Genomic DNA, 27,535 nt, shown 5'->3' on the forward strand with positions numbered 1-27,535 from the left:
CATTCATCATAGGGAATTTGTACCTGTACATAGTATATCTTGATTCTTTCTTTTCCATCCCCTTCCCCTCCCTTCAATCCCTCTTCCCTTATTTACAAAAGTTTGTTTCCATTTTTATCCTTATTTTCTCATTTTTTTCTTTTCCCTTCCTCCCTTTCTCCCTCTCCCCTTTCTAGTTCCCCTTCTTATTTGAATATTTTCTTTCTATTTCACAGTATCTATTATACATTTTGGTCCTTATTTACACTTTTGGTTTCTCAAGCTAAAGAATGTGAAATTTACTCATGTATGTCCAATTAATTTTACTTAAAAGTATGGTCTCAAGATGCATCCATTTACCTAGAAATCTCTCAAGTTTCTCTATCTTTATGGCTGAGTAGTACTCCATTGTATAAAAACCCCACATTTTCTTTATCCATTAATTGGTTGATGGACATTTGGGTTCTTGACTGTGTCTTTCCATGTGTCTTTGAAGCTGACAGTTGTGGGTTCAAAAGGTAATAAGACAGAATTTCTCTCTTTCATTAGTTTGATGGATTGAGGATGTGTCACAGATATACTAGAGAATCTTGGTGAGGACTCAGCAGCCTGACAATTAATTGGAGGAAGTGCTGCCTGGGACAGACCATCATGTGAGGACACTGAGTGGCTTCCTCTAAATGTACTGACAGGACAGTGTGGAAGAGAGAGAGTAGAGAACATGAAGAGATAAAATGGTAAGAAAATATCTGCTTATTGATATGAAAATTCAATATTATTATTATTATTATTATTATTATTATTATTATTTGGTACCAGGGATCAAACTCAGAACTTTGTGCTTGTGAGGCAGGTGTGGGAAAACTGAGTTAAATCCCCAGCCCCAAGTCAATATTAATTTTAAAAAACACACGGCAGAAACCTTGATCATGCTATTACCATACAGGCTGGTGCCTGAGACAAACTCTAAAACAGTACAGTGGGGCTCCAGAAGGAGCCCTGTATTTCTGCCCTAGAATATTAAATGAGGTTCAACCTTTTAAAAAATTTTTGTGACTTAAAGCAATTAATTCAAGTTTTTATTTCCTCACAATTGTAAAAATATAATCATACAATTATGTAATTGTGAGAAAGGAAGGAGATATCTAGAAAAAGCACTTGTTCTGATGTCTTACACAAAATTCTCAAGAACATTTACCACATGACCCTGACAGTCGCTCTTTGTATTTCATTCATATTATTTTATGTCTTTGCATTTTACTTTCTGGTGTCATAATTATTGTAAATGCCATAAAGATTATTTGTTATCAATAATACTATTTCTTGCAATATAAATCATTAAACTTCTGTATATAGAATACATTAAGTATAGAAAAACAATTTCTTAAGACATTAAGTTTTTTAACTGTACATCCTTTTATTGGTACATTTTAGATATGCAATATAATGACATTCATCATTGGAAATTTGCACCTTTACATACTCTCTTGGTTCTTATTTTTTCCCCCATTCCCTGCCTTCCCTTAAACCCCTCCATCCCTGCCTATTTACAAAGACTTTGTTTCCATTTTTTCATTTTCTCATATTAATTCCATTCCCTTTTTTCCTTTCCCCTACCTGTTCCCCTTTGCCCCTTTTCTTCCTATTTCACATTGTCTATTATACCTTTTAGTTCTTGTTTACACTTTCATTTTCTCACACTAGAGAAACCATTCGGTATTTACACATGTGTATCCTATTTATTTCACTTAAGAGCATTGCTTCAGTGTGCATCCATTTAGCAATAAATGTCTCTAATTTCTCATTTTTTATGGCTGAGTAGTACTCCATTTTATTAAAAAACACACACATTTTCCTTATCCAGTTTCCAATTTATGATGATTTGGGCTGTTTCCAGGTTTTAGCTATTACAAACTGTGCCACTATGAACATGGATGCACATATATCACTGTGGTATGATTCTTTTAATTCTTTGGGGAACATGTCCAGCAGGGGAATAGCTGGGTCAAATGGCACTTCCAGTCCTAGTTCTTTGAGGTATCTCCATACTGATTTCCACAGTAGTTGCACCATTCAACACTTCCACCAGCAGTGGAGCAAGGTTCCTCTTTCTCCACAGCCCTGCCAGCATTTGTTATTGGTTGATTTCATGATAGCAGCCATTCTTTCTGGAGTGAGGTGGAATCTCAGCATTGTTTTCATTTGCATCTCTCGAATGACCAGTGATGTTGAACATGTTTTCAGGTATTTATTTTCTATTTCTACTTGTTTGTCTGAGAAATGTCTGTTCATTTCAGATTCCCATTTTCAGATTGGGTCTTTAAATTTGGGAGGTCGGATCTTTTTAAGTACTTTATGGATTCGAGATAGTAGACCTTTGTCTGAGGAACCACTGGTGAAAATTTTTTCCACATTGTGAGTTTTCTCTTCACACTGCTGGTGGTTTCTCTTGTTGTGCAGAAGCTTTTTAGTAAGAAGAGAGCCCCCTTGTTGATTGTTTGTGCTACTTCATGGGCAACTGAGGTTTTGCTCATAAAATCTTTTCCTACACCAATGACTTCAAGAGTTCTACCTAACATCTGTTCCAACCAGTTCAACATTTTTCTTTTAAGATTTAGATCTTTAATCCATTTTGATTTTAGTTTAGTGCATGGTGAGAGATATAGGTCGAGTTTTAGTCTTTGGCAAGTTGAAACCCAATTTCTCTAGCACCATTTATTGAAGAGGCTGTCTTTCCTCCAATGAGAGTGTTTGGCTCCTATGTCAAAAATGACATGGCTGAGTGCGTCTGGAGTTGTTTCTGTGTCTTCTAATCTGTTCCACTGGTCCTCAGGTCTGTTTCTTTGCCAGTACCATGCTGTTTTGATCACAGTAGCATTGTAGTATAGTTTCAAGTTAGGAGTTGTGATACCCTCTGCCATGTCTCTGTTACCTAGTATTGCTTTTGCTATTCTGTGTCTCTTCTGGTTCCAAATGAATTTTTGGATTTTTTACTCAAGGTCCATGAAGTATGCTGCTGGAATTTCAATTGGGATTCCATTGAATCTATACAGCAGTTTTGGAAGTATGGCCATTTTCACTATGTTGATCCTTCCTACCCAGGAGCAAGGGATGTCTTTCCATTTTCTGATATCCTTTTCAATCTCTCTTTTTCAGAGTGCTATAGTTTTCAGAGAAGAGGTCTTTGATTTCTTTTGTTAGGTTGATTCCTAGGTATTTCAGTTTTCTGGATGCTATTGTGAAAGGAATTGTTTGCTCTATTTCTGTCTCAGTGAGTCTGTTGTTCGTGTAGAGGAAAGCTATTGATTTTTGTGTGTTGACCTTGTATCCAGCTACTCTACTGAATTTGGTTATTAAGTCTAGAAGACTTTTGGTGGAGTTCTTGGGGTCTTCTATATAGAGTATCATGTCATCTGCAAAGAATGACAATTTGACTTCTTCATTTCATATTTTTATTCCTTTTATTTCTTTCTCTTGTCTAATTGCCATGGCTAATATTTCCAAAACTCTATTGAACAGGAGTGGTGATAGTGGACATCCTTGTCTTGCTCCTGATTTTAGTGTGAAGGATTTCAGTTTTTGACCATTTAGTATGATATTGGCTGTTGGTTTTTCATAGATGGCTTCTATCAGTTTGAGGTAGAGACCATCTATTCCAATTTTTTGTAGGGTTTTTATCATAAATGCATGTTGGATTTTGTCAAATGCTTTTTCTGCATCTATAGAGATAATCATATGATTTTTGTCCTTGGCTCTATTGATATAGTGTATTACATTGATTGATTTTCATATATTGAACCATCCCTGCATCCCTGGGATGAATCCCACTTGATCAGGGTGTATGATCTTCTTGATGATCTTCTGCGTTCTGTTTGCCATTATCTTATTAAGGATTTTTGCATCTATGTTCATTAATGAGATTGGCCTATAGTTCTCTTTTTCAGTTGGGTCTTTCTCTGCTTTAGGGATCAAGGTGATCCTTGCTTCCAGGAATGAATTTGGGAGTATTGCTTCCCTTTCAATTTCATTGAAGAGTTTAAACAGTAGTGGCAGCAGTTCCTCTCTAAATGTCTTGTAGAATTCAACAGTGAAGTCATCAGGGCCCGGGCTTTTCTTAGTTGATAAGTTTTTAATTACATTTTCAGTTTCATTGGTTGATATTGGGTTGTTCAGAATCTTTAGGTCTTCTTCGTTCAACTTTGGTAATTCATATGTATCTAGGAATCTGTCCATTTCTTCTGTTTTGTCCATCTTATTGGCGTATAGGTTCTGGAAGTAGGTATTGATGATCCTCTGGATTTCTGCTGGGTCTGTTGTAATTTCACCCTTTTCATTTCTAATTGCATGGATTTGGGCCTTTTCTTTCCTTTTTCTGAAAAGGTTGGCTAAAGGTTTGTCAATTTTGTTGATTCTTTCAAAGAACCAACTTCTGTCTTTGATTTTTTTTGTATCATTCTCTTAGTCTCCATTGCATTGATTTCTCCTCTGATCTAATTTCCTCCCTTGTATGAGCTTTGAAGTTGTCCTGCTCTTCTTTTTCTAGAAGCTTGAGGCTCAGCATCAGGTTGTTCAATTGGGCTCATTCTATTTTCCTAATATGCATATTCACTGCTAAGAATTTCCCTCGTAAGACTGCTTTCACTGTGTCCCATAGATTCCGATATGTTGTATTGTCATTGTCATTTAATTGAAGGAACTGTCTGATTTCTTCTTTAATTTCCTCTGTGACCCATTGGTTATTCAGAAGTGTGTTGTTCAATTTCCATGTGTTTATGTAATTTTTTGAGTTTCTTTTGCCATGGATCTCCAATTTCATCACACTATGGTCTAATAATATACAGCGGATAACTTCAATTCCTTTGCACTTACTTAAACATGTTCTATGTGTGAATATGTGGTCTATTTTTGAGAATGACCCATGTGCAGCTGAGAAGAATGTGTATTCTGGTTTTGTGGTGTGGAAGACTCTGTAAACATCTGTTAAGTTCATTTGTTCAAGAGTTCGATTGAGTTCTAGTATTTCATTACTTATTTTTAGTCTAGTTGATCTGTTTATTTGTGACAGTGGGGTGTTGAGGTCCCCCACTACAATTGTATTAGTGCATATATGACTTTTCATGTCCATTAGTATTTGTTTTATATAGTTGGGTGCACTAGTGTTTGGTGCATAGATATTTATGATTGTCATCTCTTCCTTTTGGATTCTTCCCTTTACAAGGATGTAGTGTCCTTCTTCATCTCTCTTCATCAGTGTTGGTTTGAAATCTACTTGATCTGCAAAGAGGATAGCTACTCCTGCTTTTTTTCAGGTTCTTGTCGCATGGAGTATTGTTTTCCACCCATTAACTTTCAGTCTATGAGTTTCCTTTTGAATGAAGTGTGTTTCTTGTATACAGCATATTGTTGGATTTTGCTTCTTGACCCATTCTGCCAGTCTATTTCTTTTGATTGGTGAATTGAGACCATTAACATTGATGGTTTTAACTGAAACGTATTGACTTGTCATTGCCATGACATTTTCTTTTTGTTGGATTCTCCCCTTTTACATTTAATTTCTTGTCATGCCAGATGGGTTCATTCTGCTTTGCTTCCTGGGGTTGTGATCCTCAATGTCTGTTCCTAGGATATTGGGTAAAATTCTTTGGAGTACTGGTTTGGTATTCATGAAGTTCCTGAGGTGCTCTTTGTCATGAAAGTATCTTATTTCTCCATCCATTTTGAAAGATAGTTTTGCAGGGTACATCAATCTGGGTTAGAGGCTGTTTTCTTTTAGGGCTTGGAATATGTCACTCCAAGCTCTTCTTGCCTTGATGGTTTGTGTTGAGAAGTCTGCTGTGATTCTTATTGGCTTTCCTTTGTATGTGATTTGTTTCTTTTCTCTGACTGCTTGGAGAACTTTGTTCTTCTGTTGAGTTTCTGGAATCTTAACAATTATATGTCTATGTGTAGATTTTTTTTGATCAAGGCTATTTGGAGTCCTTTATGCCTCACTTATCTGTATGTCAAGCTCTTTTCCCCTGCTTGGGAAGTTTTCTGCCATTATTTCTGTGAAGAGATTTTTTATGTCATCTGCACTCTCTCCTGTTTCTTCATTGAGCCCAATTAGTCTTATGTTATTCTTCTTTGCATCATCTAGCAGCTGCTGGATTGATTTCTCATGTTCCCTTTTAATTTTTTTTTTTTTTTTTGTGCCAGGGATCGAACTCTCGGAACCTTGCGCTTGCGAGGCAGGCACCAGAACCACTGAGCTAAATCCCCGGGCCTGTTCCCTTTTAATTTTGAAGCAATTTTTCTTTTCCTGGTCACTCATTGCAATCTTATCTTCTGTATCTGAAATTCTGTCCTCACATTGGCTCATTCTGCTGTGTAGACTTTCAATGGAGTTTTTCATGTCCCGGAAATCTATTTGTGTCTGTTTTATGGATTCCGTTTGTTTCTTATGCTGGGATTCCATCATGTTCCTGAGCTCCTCTCTAGATTTATTAATCATATCTTGCACTAGGGGCACAATTTCTCCTTTTATCTGAGAAATTATTTCTGATTTCATTTTTTCCAGATCCCCTTTTGTTGCCAGTTCAGTGGGTCCAGGTGGTTGAGTATCAGAATGTTCCATCTCATTTCCCTTTGGGGTTGCTGTAGGTGATCTGGAAGTCTGGTTTTGAGACTTATTTACATGTTTTCTCATTTCGACTGGGGCAGGGGGCTGTTAGCAACTACATGGGTTACCTCCTCTGAGCTGGGTGAGGTGGGACAGGGGCCACGAGCAGCGGTAGGGATGGTGACCCAAAAGCCCTTTCCTGTGGTCTGGGAGCAGTGGGAGGGATGGTGGCCTGGATGCCCCTTCCTCTGGACCAGGATCAGTGGGATGGCGGCTCAGAAGCCCCTCCCTCTGGGACGGGAGCGGTGGGAGGGTTGGTGGTCTGGAACCCTTTCCTCTGGGCCAGGAGCAGTGGGACAGAAGGTGGCCCAGAAGCCCTTTCCTCTGGGCTAGGAGTAGCGGGAGGGATGGTGGAAGGGAAACCCCTTCCTCTGGACCAGGAGCAGTGGGATGGTGACCCGGAAGCGCCTTCCTCTGGACCAGGAGCAGTGGGATGATGGCTCAGAAGCTCCTACCTCTGGGCTGGGAACAGTGGGACTCAGTACCTTGGTCTGGTGGTCTTGTGTCCTCTGCATCTTTGTAGTGTGGAATCAGGTGGCTGCCTGTCTTCAGTGGGGTGATTCAGTGTCTTCTGCGAGACTCAGGACCGCGGTAGGGCGTGCACAGACCTTCCTGTGTGCAGCAGACTGATTCGGCATATTCCGTGTGACTGTGGACCTCGGTAGGGCAAACACATAAACATTTAAATACTTATGAACAGAAATAAAAATAAAATGCTAAAAATGATATAGTCAATTGCCAGGTTATAAGGACAGTCAACAAATCATGCATAAAAATTAAAATTTCATTTAACTGCATGTCACCTCCATATAGTAACAAGGACAGTGTCATTAGTGTCTTATTTCTCATGAGGAAAATGAAATTCTTGGAGTCCAAATGATTTGCCCAGGGCTGCTTTAACTGATAAGTCTAGAGGGTGGTGAAGGAAGAAGCCAAGCCTGTGGGGTGTGTGTGTGTGTGTGTGTGTGTGTGTGTCTGTGTGTCTGTGTGTCTGTGTGTCTGTGTCTCTCTGTATGTGTCTTTGGACATACATAATGTGTGTATTGGCAATATGTGTAGTGGGGAAGCCAATTACAGCAGATGAAGAATCTCTTAAAAATATCAACTCCACACAAGGAGTGTAAACATTATGTATTACAAGCATGTACAAAAAAAGGGAAGATAATCAAGGGATAGGGTGAAGGAAGAGGGAGAGAAGGGAAAGGAGATGGAAAAGGAATTAAGATTTGCTATGTACATGTACCAAGTTCCCATAAGGAATGTAAACATTATGTACCACATACATCTACTAATAAACAGAAACATTAATAAATCACATGCAGGTGACTATGACCATCTCTTCAGTAAATACTATTCTCATAATCTCACCTTCTTTTGAATGTCTTGAGTATATTTCCTCAACTGACATCAATTTGATTTTAGAAAATGGAGTTCAAGACAGATTTATGGGTTGCCACCATAAGAGTAGAACCTTAGGAAGGTAACGTGAAAGCTGAAGCACATGTTTTAAGTTCAGCTGGGCCTAAGAAGATGAACTCAACTTTCTTCATTGCATTAACATTTCAAAAGACAGCATCAAACATGTATTAAACACCTTGTCTGACACTAATGCAGGCTTAGTAGCAAATTTAATGAAACATAATTGACCTCACAGGACTATAAAATCAGAGTAAATTTTTACATTTTTACATTTACTTTCTCAATTTCTTTTGTATATCCTTTTATTGGTACATTTTAGGTGTATAATACAATGATATTCATCATTGGAGATATGCACCTTTATATACTCTCTTACTTCTTATTTTTCCCCCTTCCCCTGCCTTCCCTTCAACCCCTCCATCCCTCCCTATTTACAAAGACTTTGTTTCCATTTTTTCATTTTCTCATTTTTATTCCATTCCCTTCTTTCCTTTCCCCTACCTAATTTCTCAATTTTAAATGAATACATTACCATGATTTTTCCACAGTTGGGACATATTTAAGGAAAAGGGGAGTTTTTATTAATATGAAAATAGAAAAAGTAAGTACTGAGTCACTTTCTACTGTCTATATCACATTGTTTTGTGTTTTAGCCATTTTCTTCTTTAAAGAAATCTTACATGTGAACTCAAGGAGGAATATATTTTTTTACTTTTGTTTTGCTTACTATTCATGAATCTCTGCACACATTCTTGCTGTCTTGTAAGAAGTGTGTGTGTGTGTGTGTGTGACAAAAAAAAATGATAAAAAATGATGCCATGGAAAGTTGAGGAGGAACCTACAGTATGCTTGACCACACAAAGCCATTTATTGTATTGCTCCAGGAATTGCCAATCACTATTTTCTCCAAATACACTCAGTAGTATCCCTCATCATGTTATACAATGAGACAATGTACTAACTTCTCTTCTAATATTTGCTCCTTCAGGGTTGCCTGAGAAATAAATAAAATACAAAATAGCATTGTGCTTGACACAGACAATCTGTTCCTAAACCCAGCTCTATTCCTCTCATATCATTCTTGCAGAATGCCTGCATCTTGTACAACAAATCTTACTACTTTTGCCATCAGATGAAATTCATATAGCTTGGTTGTTTCAGACACTGGAGCTCAGCCAGTCACAGGCCTAATTTTAATTTAAAAATGTAAGAAAGAAAATTGTGTTCACAGTTAGCAGAGTAAGCTATCAAAGGTCATCTTTCCATTAAAACAATAATATGCATTTCAGTAATTGTATTGTTCCTTGCAACAACATTTCTATTCAAATATCCTATATTTTCTAAATTAATCTTGTTAGAGTTCTGCTTTATCCAAAGGTGGTCAGATTAGACAATGGAAAATTGGTTAGCATGAAATGTCCTTGTTATTTCTGACATGAATAAATATTGAATTAATTGAAACATGTTTTAATATCAGAATCCCAACTACTTCGCTAAACACTAAAGTAGTATGAAAATTCATGGTTTTAAGTATATTTTTTTTATTATAATTCTGTGACAAACAGTAAAAAAAGCATAATTAGGAAAATTACTTTTTTGTCTAATTTACATTTTTATTTAATTTTCTAATGAATTTTAGCATTTCAATACGAAAAGGATATGTCATTAATGTCAAGTAGTAGATAACTTCAATCACCCCAATAGAATGTAAGTCACTTTTAATGAAAATCACATTCATTGGTTGTTAGGCTAGATTTTTGACTTTTAAAATATTATTACTATAGAACATAACAATATTATGAGAAAATAAAATGGCTAAAATAATGATACATATTAACAATTCCCCCAGGGCTCTACTTCTAAATAAGCATTTGCAAAACAGAGCACATAATGCCAAGTCAATAATTCATTGCCCTGGTATTAATTAAAGTAAAATAGCATTTATAAATACCTAGTGTGTCATGTCACATTTGTGTCACATCCTCTATAAAAGAACACATATGAGAGAAATTAATGTTGAGATCATTATTTAGGAAACAAAGGCTTCTCTGGAATAAGTTGTTTCAAAGAAAATTGAAAGTGACTGGTTAGGGAGGAAAAAAAGTAGAAAAAAGGAAGTTTGATAACTTTAGTTAGCAAAGAGATCAAGGATATTTCTTCTTCCTTTTTGTTTTTCTCCTTTCCTTTTCCTCCAGAATTAAAACTTTCATCCCCAATGAGCTGAGGATGGGTGGAAGAAGTCATAGATTACAATTTACCAATTCTTTCTTCAACCTGGACTATGTAACAAAATGGAGTGGAAAATACTTCTTTTTAAGTGAAGAAATACTTTTTAATTTTTTCTTTATAAAGTGATCATAAGTAGCACTGAATTGCAGAAATATATATGGAGATAATATGCTTATCATTCAACAGAAATACTTTCTGAGTCCACTTAAATATATTAAATTCTTTTCTTCCTTACGTAGTTTATAAAAATCTGATTGTATTATCATAACCTTCAAGTATCTTCTTGAAAATATATGAGATTCTGGTCCCAGAAATGAGATACTTTAACTGGTTCCACATTTCAGGACCTCAGAGCAATTACAAATTACAAATTCAAATTTGTTCAAATTTTATATGATTAAAATAATTTCAGAATATTAAAATAACACATTATTGAGAGAATATACCCAGAAATAAAATGAGAATACAATTCAATTTCTTATAAATAAAATAATTTTACTTTAATGTTCATTGATCAAAATATAATAAATTTATAAAAGTTATAAAGTAGATTATATGTAAGTTTTCATTTATTTGACAAGAACTTAAAATTGAGTCGGAACTTTTAATTTATTTAAGTCTTAACTAGGAATGATCAAAATATCTGTACTTGAAAGAAAGCAGTGTATTCAAGATAGAGCAATATTAGTGATCTTCCAGTACTCCAAAATTTGTTTTCTTAATCATACCTCAGTTTATACTTCCAAACTCACAAATATTACATGTTGAGTACCGTTTCTTGCCAGTCCATGGTAGGCAGATTCTAGTTTCTTTAGTGTCTAACTCTTCTGCTTCCCTATCAGACTCAGCTCCTCCCTATATAGTCATCCTGAGATTTAACCATAGCTACAGATTTGATGGTCATGAAGTTACCTCAGTATACGTGCTGAGCACGACAAGATATTGTCCTGTAAGGTATTGATCAGATTGGAGGTTTCTGAAGAATCCTTAAGTACATGACATCTTTTTTTTTTTTTGTACTGGGGATTGAACTCGGGTCCTTGCACTTGCGCAGCAAATGGTGAAATCACTGAGCTAAATCCCCAGCCCTACACCTTATTTTTTAACAAGGGGTACATGCTACTTTAAAGGCTCAGAGGGTTCAAGGCATCAGAATTCAAGATATTCAAGTACATCTGAGCCAAATGTCCTTCATCTCCAGGGTCAAAAACATGTTTTTTTTTCCCTATCAAAGCTGAGAATAGAATAGGAAACCTCCCTAAACTGAGAAGAATTTTGCCACTTTTATAATCAATCATTGTTTCATATCCAGGTTTATATTCTGTCTGGTTTCAAGAGATGATGATCTCTTTAAATACTGTTAAATACATTTTCAGCTTTTATGAGTTGCTTTAAAGTCACAATTGAGCCTGTTATTTTATCTTTTCAACACACAAATGGTGCATGGGAATAGTTGTCTGATTCCAATGGGACTTATAATTCCTATTTTGCATACCTCTCAACTCTCCTAGACCTGGAGCAGCTAATGTACACCGTTCCCAGATATATCTTATCTAAACTCACCATAAGTGATAGTCTGAGCAGCCACATGGCCAAAACAAGTCACCCACTGTTAGCACTCCTCCTATCACTATTGCCTGGGCTCTCATTGCCACCCTGTTAATTAGCCAACTAACTCTTCAGTGATATCTTTAAAGGCTTTTCCTGGAAACAATTTCAGTAATATCTTGGTTGGTTTCTCTAGAAACACAGTCTGATATTGTTGTGTAAAAAATTTTCTGATTCAAAATCCTCAGGAGAAAAGGAGTAAGAGGAACAGTATTAGATACGGGAGGTGATTGACATCAGCATTATTAACAACAGCCAAACTGTGAAATCAAACTAAGTGTCTATCAATGGATGAAGGAATAAGGAAAATGTGGTGTATATACACAATGGGATATTGCCAAGTCATAAAACAGAATGAAATCCTGTGATTTGCTGCAGCAGAATGAGCCGGGAGGACATCATGTTAAGTGAAAGAGCTCAAGTAAAGAAATACAATCAGAACATTTCTCACTTATATTTGAAACCTAAAGAAATCAGTCTTATAGAAATAGAAGTAGAATAGTGGCTACCAGAGTCTGGGAAGAATAATAGGGAGAAGGGGGTAATGACAAGAGAATGCTTAAGGGTACAGGGATGTGCCTGATTAGAGGAACTAAATTCTAGAGTTCTATAGCATAGAGGTGAAATTTAATTGAAATAAATTAATTATGTACTTCAAAATAGCTAGTAGAGAGGATTTTGAGTGCTCACAACCACTGGAAAGAAGCTACAAATGTTTGCAGTGACGGATACATCAACATCCCTGTTAGAAGCAAGAAACAAACAAATAGAAATGGAAACTTACCAATGATTAATCTAAAAAAGGCTAAGATCCTAGCCACTGAGATAGCACTTAATACCCACCAGGATAGCTCAAATAAAAAATGAAAATTGACAAATATTGGCAAGAATGTGGAGAAAGTGGGACCCTCATACGTAGCTGGTGGGAATATAAAATGTAACAGCTACTTCAAAAAATTACTTCACAATACCCTACAAAGTCAAACATAGAATCACCACATGCCCTGGCAATTTCACTCCTGGGTCTATATCCAAGAAAGCTGAAAGCATATATTCATACAAAAATTTGCACAAGAATGCAAGAATGCTCCTAACAGCATTTTCCATAACTCATAATAGCCATCAACCTGAAACAACAAAAATATGCATTAACTAATGAACAAATAAATAAAATGTGGTGTTTCTATACACTACAATATTATACAAAAGTAAAAAGAAGACAGCTCTTTGTATTTCTTTGTGCCATTAGGCATTTATCAAGCTCTGGCTGCTTGGGGCTAAGGGGATCAGAGAGGAAGCAGAACGTCCCATGTAAATGTTGGTTCTGAGTCAGCTCAGGACAATTTCCTTGTGAAGGATCAGGTGTGAATTTTCAGCAGCCAGTTCTGGGTGAATATTATGAAAGAGATGCCCCAGCTCAGTAAAAATGATCCAGGCTGTAGCGTTACCCAGACCAAAACAATTTTAAGAATAAGAGTTAAATCTATTAACAGGTATGTCAAAACAAAACAAAACAAAACAGGTGACAAGAGAGTCTCAGACAAGAGGGAATATATAGTCATCCCATCCCCACTTCATTATTCTCTGGCTATGTGGAAATAGAGCATTGCATTAACCCTGGGTTTCCCTGAGAGACATACAGCCTTCCGAGCTGGTGTTCTAGGGATGGAAAATCCTATATCTCTCTATAAATCATTCCCAACAGATGTAAGGGTGGAGAGGAGAGGAGAAAATGAAAGGTACAATTTTATTTCTTCCACTTCTCATTTGAATCCATCAAAACTAGGAAGAGAATTGTTTATTTTATTCCCAATTTTTAAAGAATTCTAAGAATTTTAGAGAAATAACAATTTTTGTTCATTTAAACAAAATAAATTCAAGCCCATGGTGCAATGGTACACTTTGGCAATTGGATGTTTCTGAATTACATAACTCAGTAGTGAAAAGAGTGGCACATTTAAAAAATAATAACTTTACATGTGTTAAGTTTATTACAAATGCTAAAAAATGAAGAAAATCAAGGTGAACTTTCTTTTATAAGCATATTCTGAAAATCCAAGGACTCAAAAGAGGTAAGAGTGAAATGTTAGAATGTTTTAAAAGTTGAAAATGTAAAGGCATTTTTCAGTATTTCTAATACATAATTTTGTTAAAATATTTTTCCTGGGGAAATTTTATTGAAAAGTCAAACATAGCATGAAAAATTAATTTTTCCAAATCCATGAAAAATAAATCTTTAAAAAGAAAAAGGAGGTACACTTAAAATTGTTTCCTTAAAGTATACTTAGGAATTAAGAGAAAATTGTTTTCTGTTGAAGGTAACATTTCATAACTTAATGAGAGTTTAAGGCAGAATGGAGCACATTTTGCAACTTGTCACCACATTCTCAAGGCTGCATTATTACTTTTTCAATTTCTCTCAGCCTGAATAATAAACTACTGAACAAATCCAAGAAACTAGTGATGTTTTGATTTTGCACGAATGGTTTGATCTGATCACATCATGAAATCAAGCAATGTAATCATTTTAAAAAATTGAGTATAGTTGTGGTACTGGACTGTAAATACATTTTTTAGCTTTATTGAGTGAAAATGAAGAAGCACCCAGGTACAACTTTTGACCCATAATTACACCCAAGAAACTATTGCCACAATAAAGACAATAAACTTATTTATCCCTCCCCCGAATTTCAGTATGCCTCTTTGTCATCTATCCCCTGTCCCTCTCTGGCTCCACTATCTGTTCCCATGAATCCCTTGATCTTATTTCTGTTATTATGTATTAGTTTGAACTTTATACAAGAATATATAAATAGAATCATAAAGTATGTGATACTGTATACACTTTTTGTCTGGCTTCTTTCTGTGTCATTTTTAGACAGTTCACTTGATGAATATGGTAACAATTTGTTCCTTTTTATTGGTGGGTAATATTCTGTCATATAGATGTGCTACTATTTGCTTCTCAACTCAACTATTGATGGCTATTTGTGTTATTTCTCTTTTAGGGCTATTAAAATAAATTTGCTACAAATTTTTATGGGCAAATCTTTGTGTGGATATATGCTTTCATTTCTTGGGTAAAAGTCTAAGAGTAGAAAGTCTGGATCATGTAGTAGGCAGATATTTAACTTTCTAAGGCACCATCAAGCTGCTTTTCCAAAGTGACTTTTTAGTATTTTACATTGACTCTAAGTTAGCCAAAGGTTTTTTTGGATATAATGCCAACATCATGTACTATAAAAATTTTTAAATAAATTAGATTTTATCAAATTAAAATATTCTGTTGTTCAACAGACACCAAGAAGAGTAAAAAAAAATCCATAGACCTGGAGAAAATATTTGAAAATGTTATATACAATAAAAGGTGTATACTGAATATACACAGAACTCTCAAAACTCAATATTAGGTAAGAATTACCCCCAAAACAAAATGACTACTGTATTTAAATAGATAGTTCTTCAAACTCTCAAGTATGCATGTGAAAAGATATGCAACATCATTAGTCATTAGGGTAATATAAATTAAAGCCACAATGAGAAACTACTACGCATCTATTAGAACGGCTTAAATTGAAAAGACCATATCAAAATTTAATGAAGATGTGAAAGAACTGCAATTATTATACATTTCTGATAGAAATAATACTTTCAGTGTCTATTGAATGAATACCAAGTTAGTTTCTGTATTAATTTCATATTTTATGAAATATGACACTGAACAGTCTTCCTCACATCTCACTTTCTAAAGAATACAAATAGATCTTATTCATACTTATGGAATACTTTTAAGTCTTCTTTCATTACATGGAGTATTATCAAAACTCTTTTCCTTGAAACAATTTCTTCCTCTTATTCTATGAAACGACACTCTCTTTTTATCTTTCCTTTTTGATTGTCCCATTCAAAATCATCTCACATATTTTTCCTTTTCTTATCCTTATATACTGGTGTTCTTTGTCTCTGTCCTAAACCTTGCTTTTTCCCAGTGCTATAGACTCCATAAGGCAGTTAACCTCATCCAATCTCCACATTACAATGGCACTTACACTGCTTCATTGAAATTGCTACTAAATTGTATCTTTCCTTCTACTGCTTAAATCATTACCATTGCTTCTTGTAACCTCTAGATAGCCTCTTTGGGATGGTACAGTTTTTGTTAATTACCATAAATAAATATATAAACAAACCTTGGGCCCACTTTTTCTTAACAAATATTTTCTTAACTCCTTTCTCATGCACTTCAGTTCTAGCCCTACCAAATTCTTTCTTCAAGCATGAGATATGGTCTTTTATTTCATTCTTATATGTTTTTCCAACTACATGGAACATTCTTTTTGTTTCTTCTTGTCACTTTTGTCTTGTAAACTCATATATAACTTCTGCTTATTCTTCTACCTACTTATCCAACAGGAAGTTTCCTTGGATCTTCCTGGGCATGATTGGAGGTCTTTGCAGGGTGAATGTCCATCACTCCAACAACAGCATCTAATTATTATAGTGACACTGAATTGTCTGAATTCCTCTTTAGAAGAAAAGCATTCTGAGGACATAGGTCATATCTGCTACTGATACCACAAAACCCTTATTTTAAAGCATAATATCTATTCATTTAATATCAGTTTGAATGCATAAATGAATACAGTAATAAATGAATACAGAAATTAGAACCTCTATGCTTGCAGAATGAGATCCTCATAGAGAAGTGCGAAAACAAAGAGCAACTAAAGTATAGGAATTTATGTTCACAGAAACAAAAATGAATAAGGCTTTGATAGATGAGAAAGGGTTGACCTAGTCAATTCTTACCAATAAATATAAAAGACTTTGTTGCCCTACTTCAAGGCAGAATGATATCACTGACTATATTTGTAGAAGTGCACTATCCATCAAAGGCAACAAATGAAATTCAACCAGGAAGAAAATTTTTAAAGAATTGACTGTAACAATGTTGTAAACACTGCTAAAACAACAGAAGATGGCTGAAGATAAAATAAGGAAGCTCTCTCATTGGAGTATGACAAGCCTGTGAACCAAAACATAGCATGTGTCTTAGCAAAAAGAAGTTCATCAATACCAAGAAATATAAGAAAAATCATTATAAAAAGAATGAGGAGGAGGAGGAGAAAAGAAGCAACAACAACAACAACAACAACAAGTGCTTTAAAAAAAACCCTTGGCATTATTTTTCAATTTGTTTTTGTTCCTTCCCTCATCTTTTACTTATTTCATTTAATCTTTTATTGTTATTGAACTTAAAGTTTCCTCAGTGTTTTTAAAGATTCCACTGGATGATAGTATATTTTTCAAAGAAGCACATGACATTCAATTCTATTAATCATTGTGCTATATAAATCACTGTGCTATATACAATGGGTGATCAAAATATATGGTGAATGTGCTCACTTTGGCACCACATATACAAAATATATAGTGACTTTAACATTTAAAAAATATCACTTAACATTGCCATTAATTCTCCTCAAAATTCTCCCTCTCATTCTCAATATACTTATCTCATCATTCTTGTCACTTTCTGAAGTAGTTCTAGAAGTAGTTTTTCATGAATATATTTATGAGATGTGACAAAAAGTATAGAAAATGCTTCTGCCAAGGAACTTCCAATAGAAAGGTAGGCAAATAAAATATGATATGTCTTCATTCACCTTAATCACCAGATCTAGCTCTGTGAAACTTCTGACTTTTCCCCAAAGTCAAAATGACCATGAAAGATAAATGCTTTGAAAAATGATTCACAAACATCAAGGCAGCCATGACAGTGCAACTAGTCTCAAGAAACAGTGCTTCAATAACTGCTGCACAAAGTGGCAGGAACTATTCTATAAGTGTGTTTGAAGAGAGAGGAAGTACTTCGGGGGAGATTAATGGCAATGTGCCTTTTACTGCAATCATTTTAATTTTTTTAATTCATTGTGTATTTTTATAATATGTCATATGAAACTATTCATTTGATATGTGAGTTTCATTGGTTACTCAGGGTAATTAACAACTACATCTCATCACATGTTATATTAACATGAAGAATTCTATCAACTTGGGAAATAGAAAAGAGAAGGGGGCGGTTGGATTTCCATGAGATTAACCAGGAATGAGTAAAAGAGGCTTTCAGCAGAAAAGTGACATATTCATCAGTCTTTGTTTAATTGAATAGCTAACTACTGTTGAATTTTATTCCTGGAAAAATACTATAAATATTTACCTATGGCCAAATCCAAACTTCTCTATCTTTTGCATACATATGCAAATCCCTGCCCAATTTTGATTTCAGACTCATGGAAACATTTTGAGAATTTGTTTGCTCAATATATGGCTTTATCCAAGTCTACTTTGCTCACTGAAGTTATTCTTCTTTGATGAAGTCATCTTAATTCAAAAAGTATGGAATTCTATTAGAATCAACCAAAAGACCTGAGTTTTGGAGATTTTTGAGGTTTAAAGCTCCTATGTTTTTTCTCTTCATTTTTATATTGTTTTATAAAAGGCCAGATTTGGAAAGAAAAATTAGAGATTTCAATTCTAAAGATAATGATACAGTGACTTTAATATAAAGTTTGCTAAACAGGTGAAATGACAGATAAAGAATAATAATATGGATATCCGGGTGTAATAGGGCAAGACTGTAATCCCAGCTACTCTGAGGAGGATTGTAGGTTTTAGGCCAGCCTGTGCAACTTATGAGAACTTGTCTCAAATAAAAAAGTTTTTGCAAAGGGTCGAGGTTGTAGTTTATAGTAGAATGCTTGCTTAGCGTGTGGAAAGCTCTTGGGTCAATTCCCAGTGTCATAAAAAATAAAAAATAAAAATAAAAATAACAATATAGGAAATAATAGAAAAGAGAAATTACCTTCATGCATCATAAGAAAAAATATGGAAAATATGAAATTTAAGATAAGAAATAACAATAAATATGTAGCTGAAAGTTTGGAAAGGAGAGAATAGAGAGCATGAGGAAACATATTTATTCTCAATCATGAATGAGAATGTCTCAGAATGGCTACACAACAAGAATTCTCAGATTCATAAAACAAAATGAATTTCAGGCAGCTTGTACATAGTAAATCCTATTTCTCAGCATGTTTATGTGAATCTAAAGAACACTACAGTTGTGGACATTTTAAACACAGCAAAAGAGAAATAACAAGATAGCCTTATGACTATTTTCTGGGCACAAAATGAAAGGTAGAAAAGAGTGTGATAATATCTGTAAGTGACAGAACAAAATAACTACCTAACCAGAGCCATATATCCCTTGAGATTACTTTTTAAGAAATAAGATTGCAATAATCTTTTTAAAGCTAAAGCAAAAATAACCTTGGAATAGAATTATAAAAAGAAGAAAGTACTAAAATCCAAAAAGAAAAGATGAGTGATACGATTCATAAAATCATGGAAAATATGGGGGGAAATTTAGTAGCAGTAAATAATATTTAAGTATGAGTGTTCCTGTTAATATAAAACAAGAAGTTAACATAATCCACTTATTTTTTAATATCTTGAAGGAAAAGTTTCAGGAAACTTATTAGGAAGGGAGAGATGAATTAAATGTAGACCTTGAAAAGTGTGCAAAATGTCTAGTGTAATCAATAAAAAATAATAATTCATAAATTCAAACCAGTAGATTGATAAAATTAAAAATTAAAAGTTATTGTAAAAGAAATCAGGAAAGAAACTTGCAAGGAACAAAAGTTTGGAAAATGGAGGAGTAAGGAGTAAAAATTTTTTAAAGATGATGAGATGGAATTCTCTTTCCTTTTGTCAAAGATTTCTCTGTTTCAGAACTCTTTCCCTTATCTTTTTTAATATAAGGAATTTTTATCATCTATATTATTTCCATATATCATTAGATAGTGATTTAGAAACACTGACAACAGACCTCTGTATTAGTCAGCTCAGGATGCCATAACAGGATCAAGAGACAGTGGCTAAAACAATAGAAATTTATTTTCTCACAATTCTAGAGCCTTTAAGTTCAAGATCAAGGTGACATGAGTATTGTTTTCTAGAGAGGCCTATTTTTCTAGTTTGTACACGTCTGCCTTTTAACTATGTTTTCTCCTTTCAGAGGAAAGGTGTGGGGAGATAGAGACCTTGTGTGTTTACATTTTATAATAACACCAGGCCTGTCAGATTTGGTGTCCTACAAAACCAATCACGTCATTTAACCGTAATTACCTTCTTAAAGGCACTTTCTCCAAATACAATTGTACTGGGTTTAAGGTCTCAATATATGAATTTTAAATGGACAGAATTCAGTCTATAACAACCTCATAATAAAGTTTGTAGAGGTCTGTGAGAAATAAAAGTAATATACTAAATTTCAATGAATTTATATTTTACTTTTGGATTTTGAATATTAAATATTTTTGCCTTAAGATTGATGGTAGTAGTAAGCAATAGGCTTTTATTTTCTTCTTTTTGGCTCATTAGTTTTAAATGTTCTTTTTTGGCAAAATAAGGAGTTGACAATAAAATCAACTTCCCCTTTCTTTTGTATTAAATTGAATTTTAGATTTCTATGTAATACAAAAGTTGGAGACCACTGGATCAAATAACTCTTGAAACTTCTATTGTAAAGATATATGTACCTTGAAATATAATTTTCCCAAAGAACTATATGAGAATTAAGATTTCAGTGGAACCAATCTGTAAAATAAAAAGTATAGAAAATACTTTCTTCCTTACTTTGATAAATTTATTTCTTTAGTAATAAGTAATGAATCTCTCGTTTTCAGAATACTAAACCAAAAACCAGGCATCTACTTTATATCTGGTGTCTTCTTTCAGAGGGGAAAACTGTTTAATAATCCAGTTCTTATACATACATTTATAAAAGAAAATACATGTGCGCTTTTAAAAGTCATTTAATATTTGCATATAAAGTAATTGATAAAATACTGCAATGATTAACTAGTTTCCTGGAATAATTAAATTATTTAAAATTACATGCCAACTGATACTTGGCAAATACTCCATGTTTATCTAAGACTTACTGAGATATTACAGGAAATATGTTTTTTTCAATCTGAAGCTTTTGTTTAATTTCCAAGGAAACATAGTTTAAAAATGGAATTTAACTATGTCCATGTCCCTTCTATCTGAATTATACATCCAACCACTAAAAGACTTGAAGGACTCATACATTTTTGTCCTAGTCTTTTCATATTTATTCCCTTCATAAATCATATTGAATCTCTGTATTTCCCAATTCTCCAAGAAAAATATTCTTTACATATTTAGTTGTTCATCTATGTAGAATCCATAATATCCACTAGGCTTGCAATGATGAAATGAGGGTGTATAATCTGTGTGATATGATCTCTTGCTCATAAGAACTGTGAAGTACTTGATCATGAAAAATGGAATACACAGGGGGGTGTACATGTTCTACTTTCAGTGATGTCTTCTAATTGACTCCTGAACACGACTAGCACCATCTATTTTCATTTTACTAGTAAATAGAAAGAAAACAGAATGTAGATGAACCAAAGACAAAGCTTTGCTAAGTTTCATATTTTAGAGGAAGTCAATTGTGCTTGCATATTAATTCTCCAAGTGTGGCCCACAAGCCCTTGGGTGTCCTCGACAGTGTCCCACTTTCACAGTGAAGCCATTATTTGCTGTTTTCATAGCCATTCTTACACAGTGTACAGTGAGGTGCTCAGGTCTGCAGGGCATATGATAATGTTGAATCACGAAATGTGTCTCTAGATGGAGGATCTTTACAATTCAGTGAACTGGTATTTTACAAATAACCAACACATAATGTAACCAAATCATGCAAGGATAAGTGCAAGACAGATCAATGGATTTTAATGTAAGAGAATATGAAAAGTACTATGTTCATTTTAAGACTTCATATTGCAAGTAACCTTTCACAAACTACTAGCAAAGTTTTGCTGGCATGTAGAAGAATATACACAGTTATTTGAAGAGTCTATTTAAACTCACCTCCTTTTTTCAAATATGTATCTGTGAAAACCCAGATTTTTCCCAATAATGCAATCAGAACAATGTATTGCAACAGGTTGAATGAAGCAGTCGAGCTCCTTTTTATTGCATCAAACATTATAGGCATTGTAAAAATATAAGGCATAAAGAGATCCAGAGCTAAAGTTTGAAAATGGTAGCCCTACAAAAATCATCAAAAAATGGCTTTTGCATGACAAAAAGGTATTTCTTCTAGAAGCATTTAGTACCAATTTAAAGTAAAACTCTGGTTTTAAAGGCTATATAAAAGTTGAAACAAGACTTTCTCTAGCTTTGTAGGTAGTTCTGGAGGGTGAAAGACATTTCTGGGATTTAATACATAATGTAAATGTTGTGCACACATATACATATGTACATATGTACTTAGAACAATGAGAAACGTTAGACATGCAGTCATATATAGTAAATAGCATCTGTATCTAAATATAGATCTACATAATAAACTAAATAGAAGCAATACATAAAACAATAGATCATACACCATTAGTTTTTTTATACAATCATTTCCAGAACTGTTGTTTTGAAAAATCTTTATTATTTTAAAAATATTTAATAATTTGTATCATGATAACTTTAATCTAGGCCTCTATTCAACATACTTGTATTAAACAAATATTACCAAATATAACCAGTGCAACCAAAAGATACACCAGCGATATTAATAGAATTGAAGTTGATGAAAGATAACAATAAACATCTTATGCTATAGATAATAGTTAAGTCAGTATTAACGTTCTGTGTTAAAAACAGTGAGAGGGCCGGGGATTAGCTCAGTGGTTTTGCCGCCTGCTATGCAAGCACAAGAACCCAAGTTCGATCCCCGGTCCCAAAAAACAAAACAGAACAAAAACAGTGAGAACAGTATGATTTGAGCTTATGTTGTAATGAGAAATAGAAAACATAAAAGTGGCTAGCATTCATCTATGTCACAGAAAAAATAGATTAAGTGCTTTCGCTGCAAAATTTAAAGAAAGTAGATGTGTACTTTGCAAAGGTAGAAACTGCAGAGTATTGAACTATGACTCCATCTTCTGTAATTTCTATATTGAGTCAGATAATAATGGTTATAGATTTTTCCTCCAAACTACCTCTTTAATCATGCTTGCATTCTATTCCCATTGCTTGTAGTCCTTATCTGTTTCCCTCTCCTTGTAATTCTCCTCTGCCAAGTCTCCTTGCTTCAGTATTCCTTCACGTAGATATCCTCCATAATTAAAATCAAAAACAAATTCATATCTTCCAGTCTCTCTGTGTTTAAACAGCCAAGGTCTATAAGACCAAGAACATACTCTCTTGCCTTCCATGAGTCCCTTTTAGATCTGTCTTCTCCTGTCCACATTTCTCTATTTGCTTCTTTTTAATGCTTTCAAAATGAACTAAACCCATCTATCTCTGAAATTTCTACCTTCCTTAACTCAACTTTATCTATTCTTCCCAATCTCATCCTGCCAGATACATAATTCTGAGAATATTAGTTAATTACTAATTAATAAATGGAGTTTTATAGGCTCTACTTGGTATGTAACAACCATTGTCCCCCATGCCAAGATAGTGTAAAAGTCTAACTAATCACAGTTATCATTACTTGAATATTTATGATGAGCTAGATGCTGCAACTAGGTAATAGGAGCAAACAAATTGCTTATAAAATGCAAAGGCACCGAAAAACCACAGTTTCACACTTAGCTTATAATTTACCTAATCTTATTATCAGTTTATCTACTAGGTGATGACAAAAACAAACAAACAAAAATGAGTTCAAATTTTCTTTTATTTATATTTAATCTTATATAATAATTCAAGCACTATGTTTAGGTATTATTCTGGATTTAGTAGTAAGTGTGGATTTCTTCTGTCTCTGACACTTCTTCCTTAAACTCTGCATCTATTACACACACTATTGTAGATATCTCACTTGAAACCCTGATTCAACATGTTGTTAGCCATATGCTTACTCATCCTGATCCTCTCCATCCAGTATGCTGTTATTTATTCTACATTCCTGATCTGCATGAATGAAACTCTCAAAATCCAGATGGCCTCTACAACTCTACAAACGCAAGCAACTAAACTAATCCTGCTGATTTGATTTGCTAAAAATTTCTGTTCATGTCTTCCACTTCTGTCTGTTCCACTTCTGCACTAGATTCTACCCTAGTATTCACTCCTTTGCTGTTGAAAGGGCCTCCTCTCTAGTCCTGCTGTCTTCACATACCTCCTCCATGCTGTGGCCAGGTGATTCTGACTGTACCACTAGCTTGGTTAAAACCCTGACTACCCATAGAATAACTCTCAAGGCTCTTAGAATAAGACATGAGTACCATCTTCTCAGTTATATTTGCCAATATTCCCAATCTAACAATATGTGCTGTAATAATATAGGAATGCCCATAGTGTCCTTCACCATTCAGCTCTTGTCTTTCACCATGGGGTCCCTTCTTTCTGGAATGCCTTTAAAAAAAATCATCATTTATATTTTCCAAATACTCAACATTACTTTGTTAACATGACAGAATAGTGATAGTGTTCTATTTTGTGTATATATTTTTTCTAAATTTATCAAGGCTTTGCAGGATTGAAGTGTCTAGGCAGAAAACTACATCCATTGGTCTCAAGAGAACTTTTAACTCCGTAATTCTAAACTATGTCACTTCCTTTACCAGTCAGACCCACCCCAGTCCTCTCAAACACAGTTCTTTCTCTCTTTCACAACTCTGTTTAAGGCTCTGTTAATTCAAAAAGAAATACATCCAACAAAAACATTTATATCAATTATTTGAATTCTGATAACTCATGTATTAGGTGCCAAATTTAGATAAGCATCTTCATAAACATAAAACACGATGCACTTCCTTCACAAAACTTCCTTGACAGAGATTTTGCTGGTTTATTCCACTCTGCCAATCGCATAAATTTCCCAGTCTTTCCTCCAAAATATTTTCATACCCAAGTAAAGTTAGCTAAATATACAGATTCACAGATTTGTTGGTTTATATAAGACACTACATTTAACTAGCCTAAACCTCTTCTTTTTATAGAAATAGAAATAAGGGCCAAAGATTTGCTAAGGAAACTTTGCTGTTGCATTTGTTCATGAGCTACATGTTTCTGCTGCTCATATGTAGACAGGTAGCACCATATCCCTGTGTACTTACATACACAGACACACATCTATCTGTACTATATAATGTGTAAGTATCTTCTCATCCTAGCCTAGGTTTTGAAAGGATGGAAACCATAACTTCTCCATATTCATTCCTTACTTTTAAAACAAAATCAACACCATCTGATTTTATTTTCTGCTCTATAGGCAAAGGTAAATGATGACTGACTGAGTGGCTGACTCCTACCTACCATGACTTTCCTAAGGCATGTTCCCAACCCTGGCTTTGTTTCTCCTGGAATGGATTGCAGTCATTCACGTCACTGGCAGCCATATCCAGGGACTTGTGGTCAGAGTAGAGTCTAGTGTGCTGTTTTCTCTAATGATTTTACTCGACATTGCTCTGGCTTTTCCCCTGCTAGTGGGTGACTAGAAGTCTTTCGAACAGCTGAAATACTGGTAGTAAGCATGCATGTACAGTATCCTAGAGAGATAGATTTCAATGACATTTGTCACTTTAGTCCACTATGAGTAACTAATTTGTTTCTTCTTTTCCTAGTTTTAATGTATGCTTTGTGATCAATGTTAACTTCTGTAATTATTCTAAAGAAAAGTAAAGTTAGCACTTTCCTCAATAAGGGTAGAGTCAAACTGGATTCTCCTTTGTGGTCTCTGATGAGAGACATGTGAATTGCTTATAATCTGTACCTGTAGTAAATAAAAGAGAACCATTCTTTGCCCCTGTAAGAAACTGGAATTTAGTAATATTGGTTCAAATTCTTTTGAGAGAGAATAGGTTCAGTGAATGATTTCCCCCTTCAAGAGACCAAATTCACCTAAGCTGCCACCTGAGCCCTGTAAGTTGAGCTACCTGATGCTCACCTACAGTCAATACAGCCCAAGAACCAGACCAATTCCTACTGAAGCAGGAGGCTTTGAAAAAGCTCTTCTCCAAGCTATGACTCAGTTTCACAAATTGGTTTCCTGGGGCTTTTCTTGGTCTCTATGTAAGAAACAGGTTATTATAATGTATATAGACGCACACTTTTCCAATAGAAACAGTTTTAAGTTGTTTGTTCAAGTTAGATTTTTATAAGTATTTAACATAGATACAATATTAATTTAAAAATTAACTGTTCCTATGGAAACTGATCATTTAAAAATCACAATTATATTTTTGCTTTTCGAGTAACTAATTCCTATTTTATCTAGTATGATTCTTGTGTTTCCACATATACTTATCTGCTGTCCTTGGTCTTTTCTATGTATTAGCTATCACCAATTAAAGTCATGTAAACTGAATTAGGCCTCACAAATGAAAGAGATCTGATACCTGAAATATTTTAATTTAGACTCAAAAAGTCTCATAACCAGTCTACAATTGAAAGCTTATTTTGGAATAGTGAAGATTTTTTTTTTTACTTCCTTTTCCAGACACGTCATGACCCAGGTATTTAGGGACCAGCAGAGGGCGCAACATACACAGGTTAGGGTCTTTAATTTCCTTAGCAGTTGGTTCTTTCCTTTCTCAACCCACAGGCTTACAGTCCACCACCACTATCCAGTTACAACCCTCTCATTCAAAGGAGCAGACAGAAACCGGTGCTTTGTTGTTTGTTCTCATCACACCAGAAGTTAATCTTTAGCTGGAGACTAAATACACAGCAATGCCAAAAGTTCAGTTAATTGTTCTATGTATGATAGGTGGATTCCTTTGTAATATTTTCAACTAAGAATAGTTAAAATCTTTTTGTTAAAACCATTTTTCTTACCATATATAAATTTTCACATATATAAAATATAATGAAAGCCACATGTATCCACAAATTTCTGACATAGAGACTTTATACATTACTTTTATCTCTCATTTCAGATCCAGGCATCTTGCTCCTGGTCCAGAGTCTCTGTTCTTATCCTTTCCAAAATTTTGTCTCCAGTATCCATTCCCTATCATTACCCTGCACACGCGCACACACATACACACACACACACACACACAAAACCACAAACAAAACAAGAATAGTTTCATAAAAGAATATCATGTACAGGTACAAATTCCCTATGACAAATATTATCATTATGTGTATCTAAAATGTACCAATGAATGTTTTGCTTAAAAAAACTTTCATAAAAAAGAATATATCCTTATTGTGTCTGATAAAGTAAAAGAATAGTGCAAATAGCAAATGAAACTGCATTACTATTTAAATAAAAACAGAAAAAAGTCCCCAAGTGAGCAGTATAAACACAAACAAAGTAGGAAAAGGCCTACTAAAGTAGGAAAGGCTTACTAAACAGAGTTCACTACCCACAAATGGCTAGCAATCTACAGTCTGAAAAACATCGTTGGATTTGACTTCCTTAGTAGATTTCCTCCTTGGCAATTCTCAGTAAGTTGGGAAAATTTGTGAGCCATCTGCATGCAATGACCATGAGGTACATATTTGGGGGCTTCCTGAGGAAGGTACACAACAATGGCTCCAGTCTCCGGTGAGCCTGGCACCCTCAGAAGACCAAGGGGAGCAGCACCT

General features: G+C 34.5%; 1 long non-coding RNA gene across 2 annotated transcripts in view; it reads left to right on the forward strand.

The window, feature by feature from the left end:
- The first annotated feature begins 632 nt into the window (after positions 1-632).
- LOC110350070 (uncharacterized) overlaps positions 633-27,535 on the forward strand; it is a 68,376-nt gene continuing 41,473 nt past the window's right edge. Inside the window, exon 1 of one of the 2 annotated variants that reach the window (XR_002396370.2) lies at positions 633-716. This is a non-coding gene — a long non-coding RNA (uncharacterized LOC110350070). The remainder of the gene's footprint in view (positions 717-27,535) is intronic. The other variant, XR_015442249.1, reaches the window with a different exon arrangement.

Source organism: Heterocephalus glaber, unplaced genomic scaffold (genome assembly GCF_053883595.1).
Source record: "Heterocephalus glaber isolate CG9 unplaced genomic scaffold, H.glaber_assembly_v1.0 deba00001538, whole genome shotgun sequence".
Taxonomy (NCBI): Eukaryota; Metazoa; Chordata; class Mammalia; order Rodentia; family Bathyergidae; genus Heterocephalus; species Heterocephalus glaber.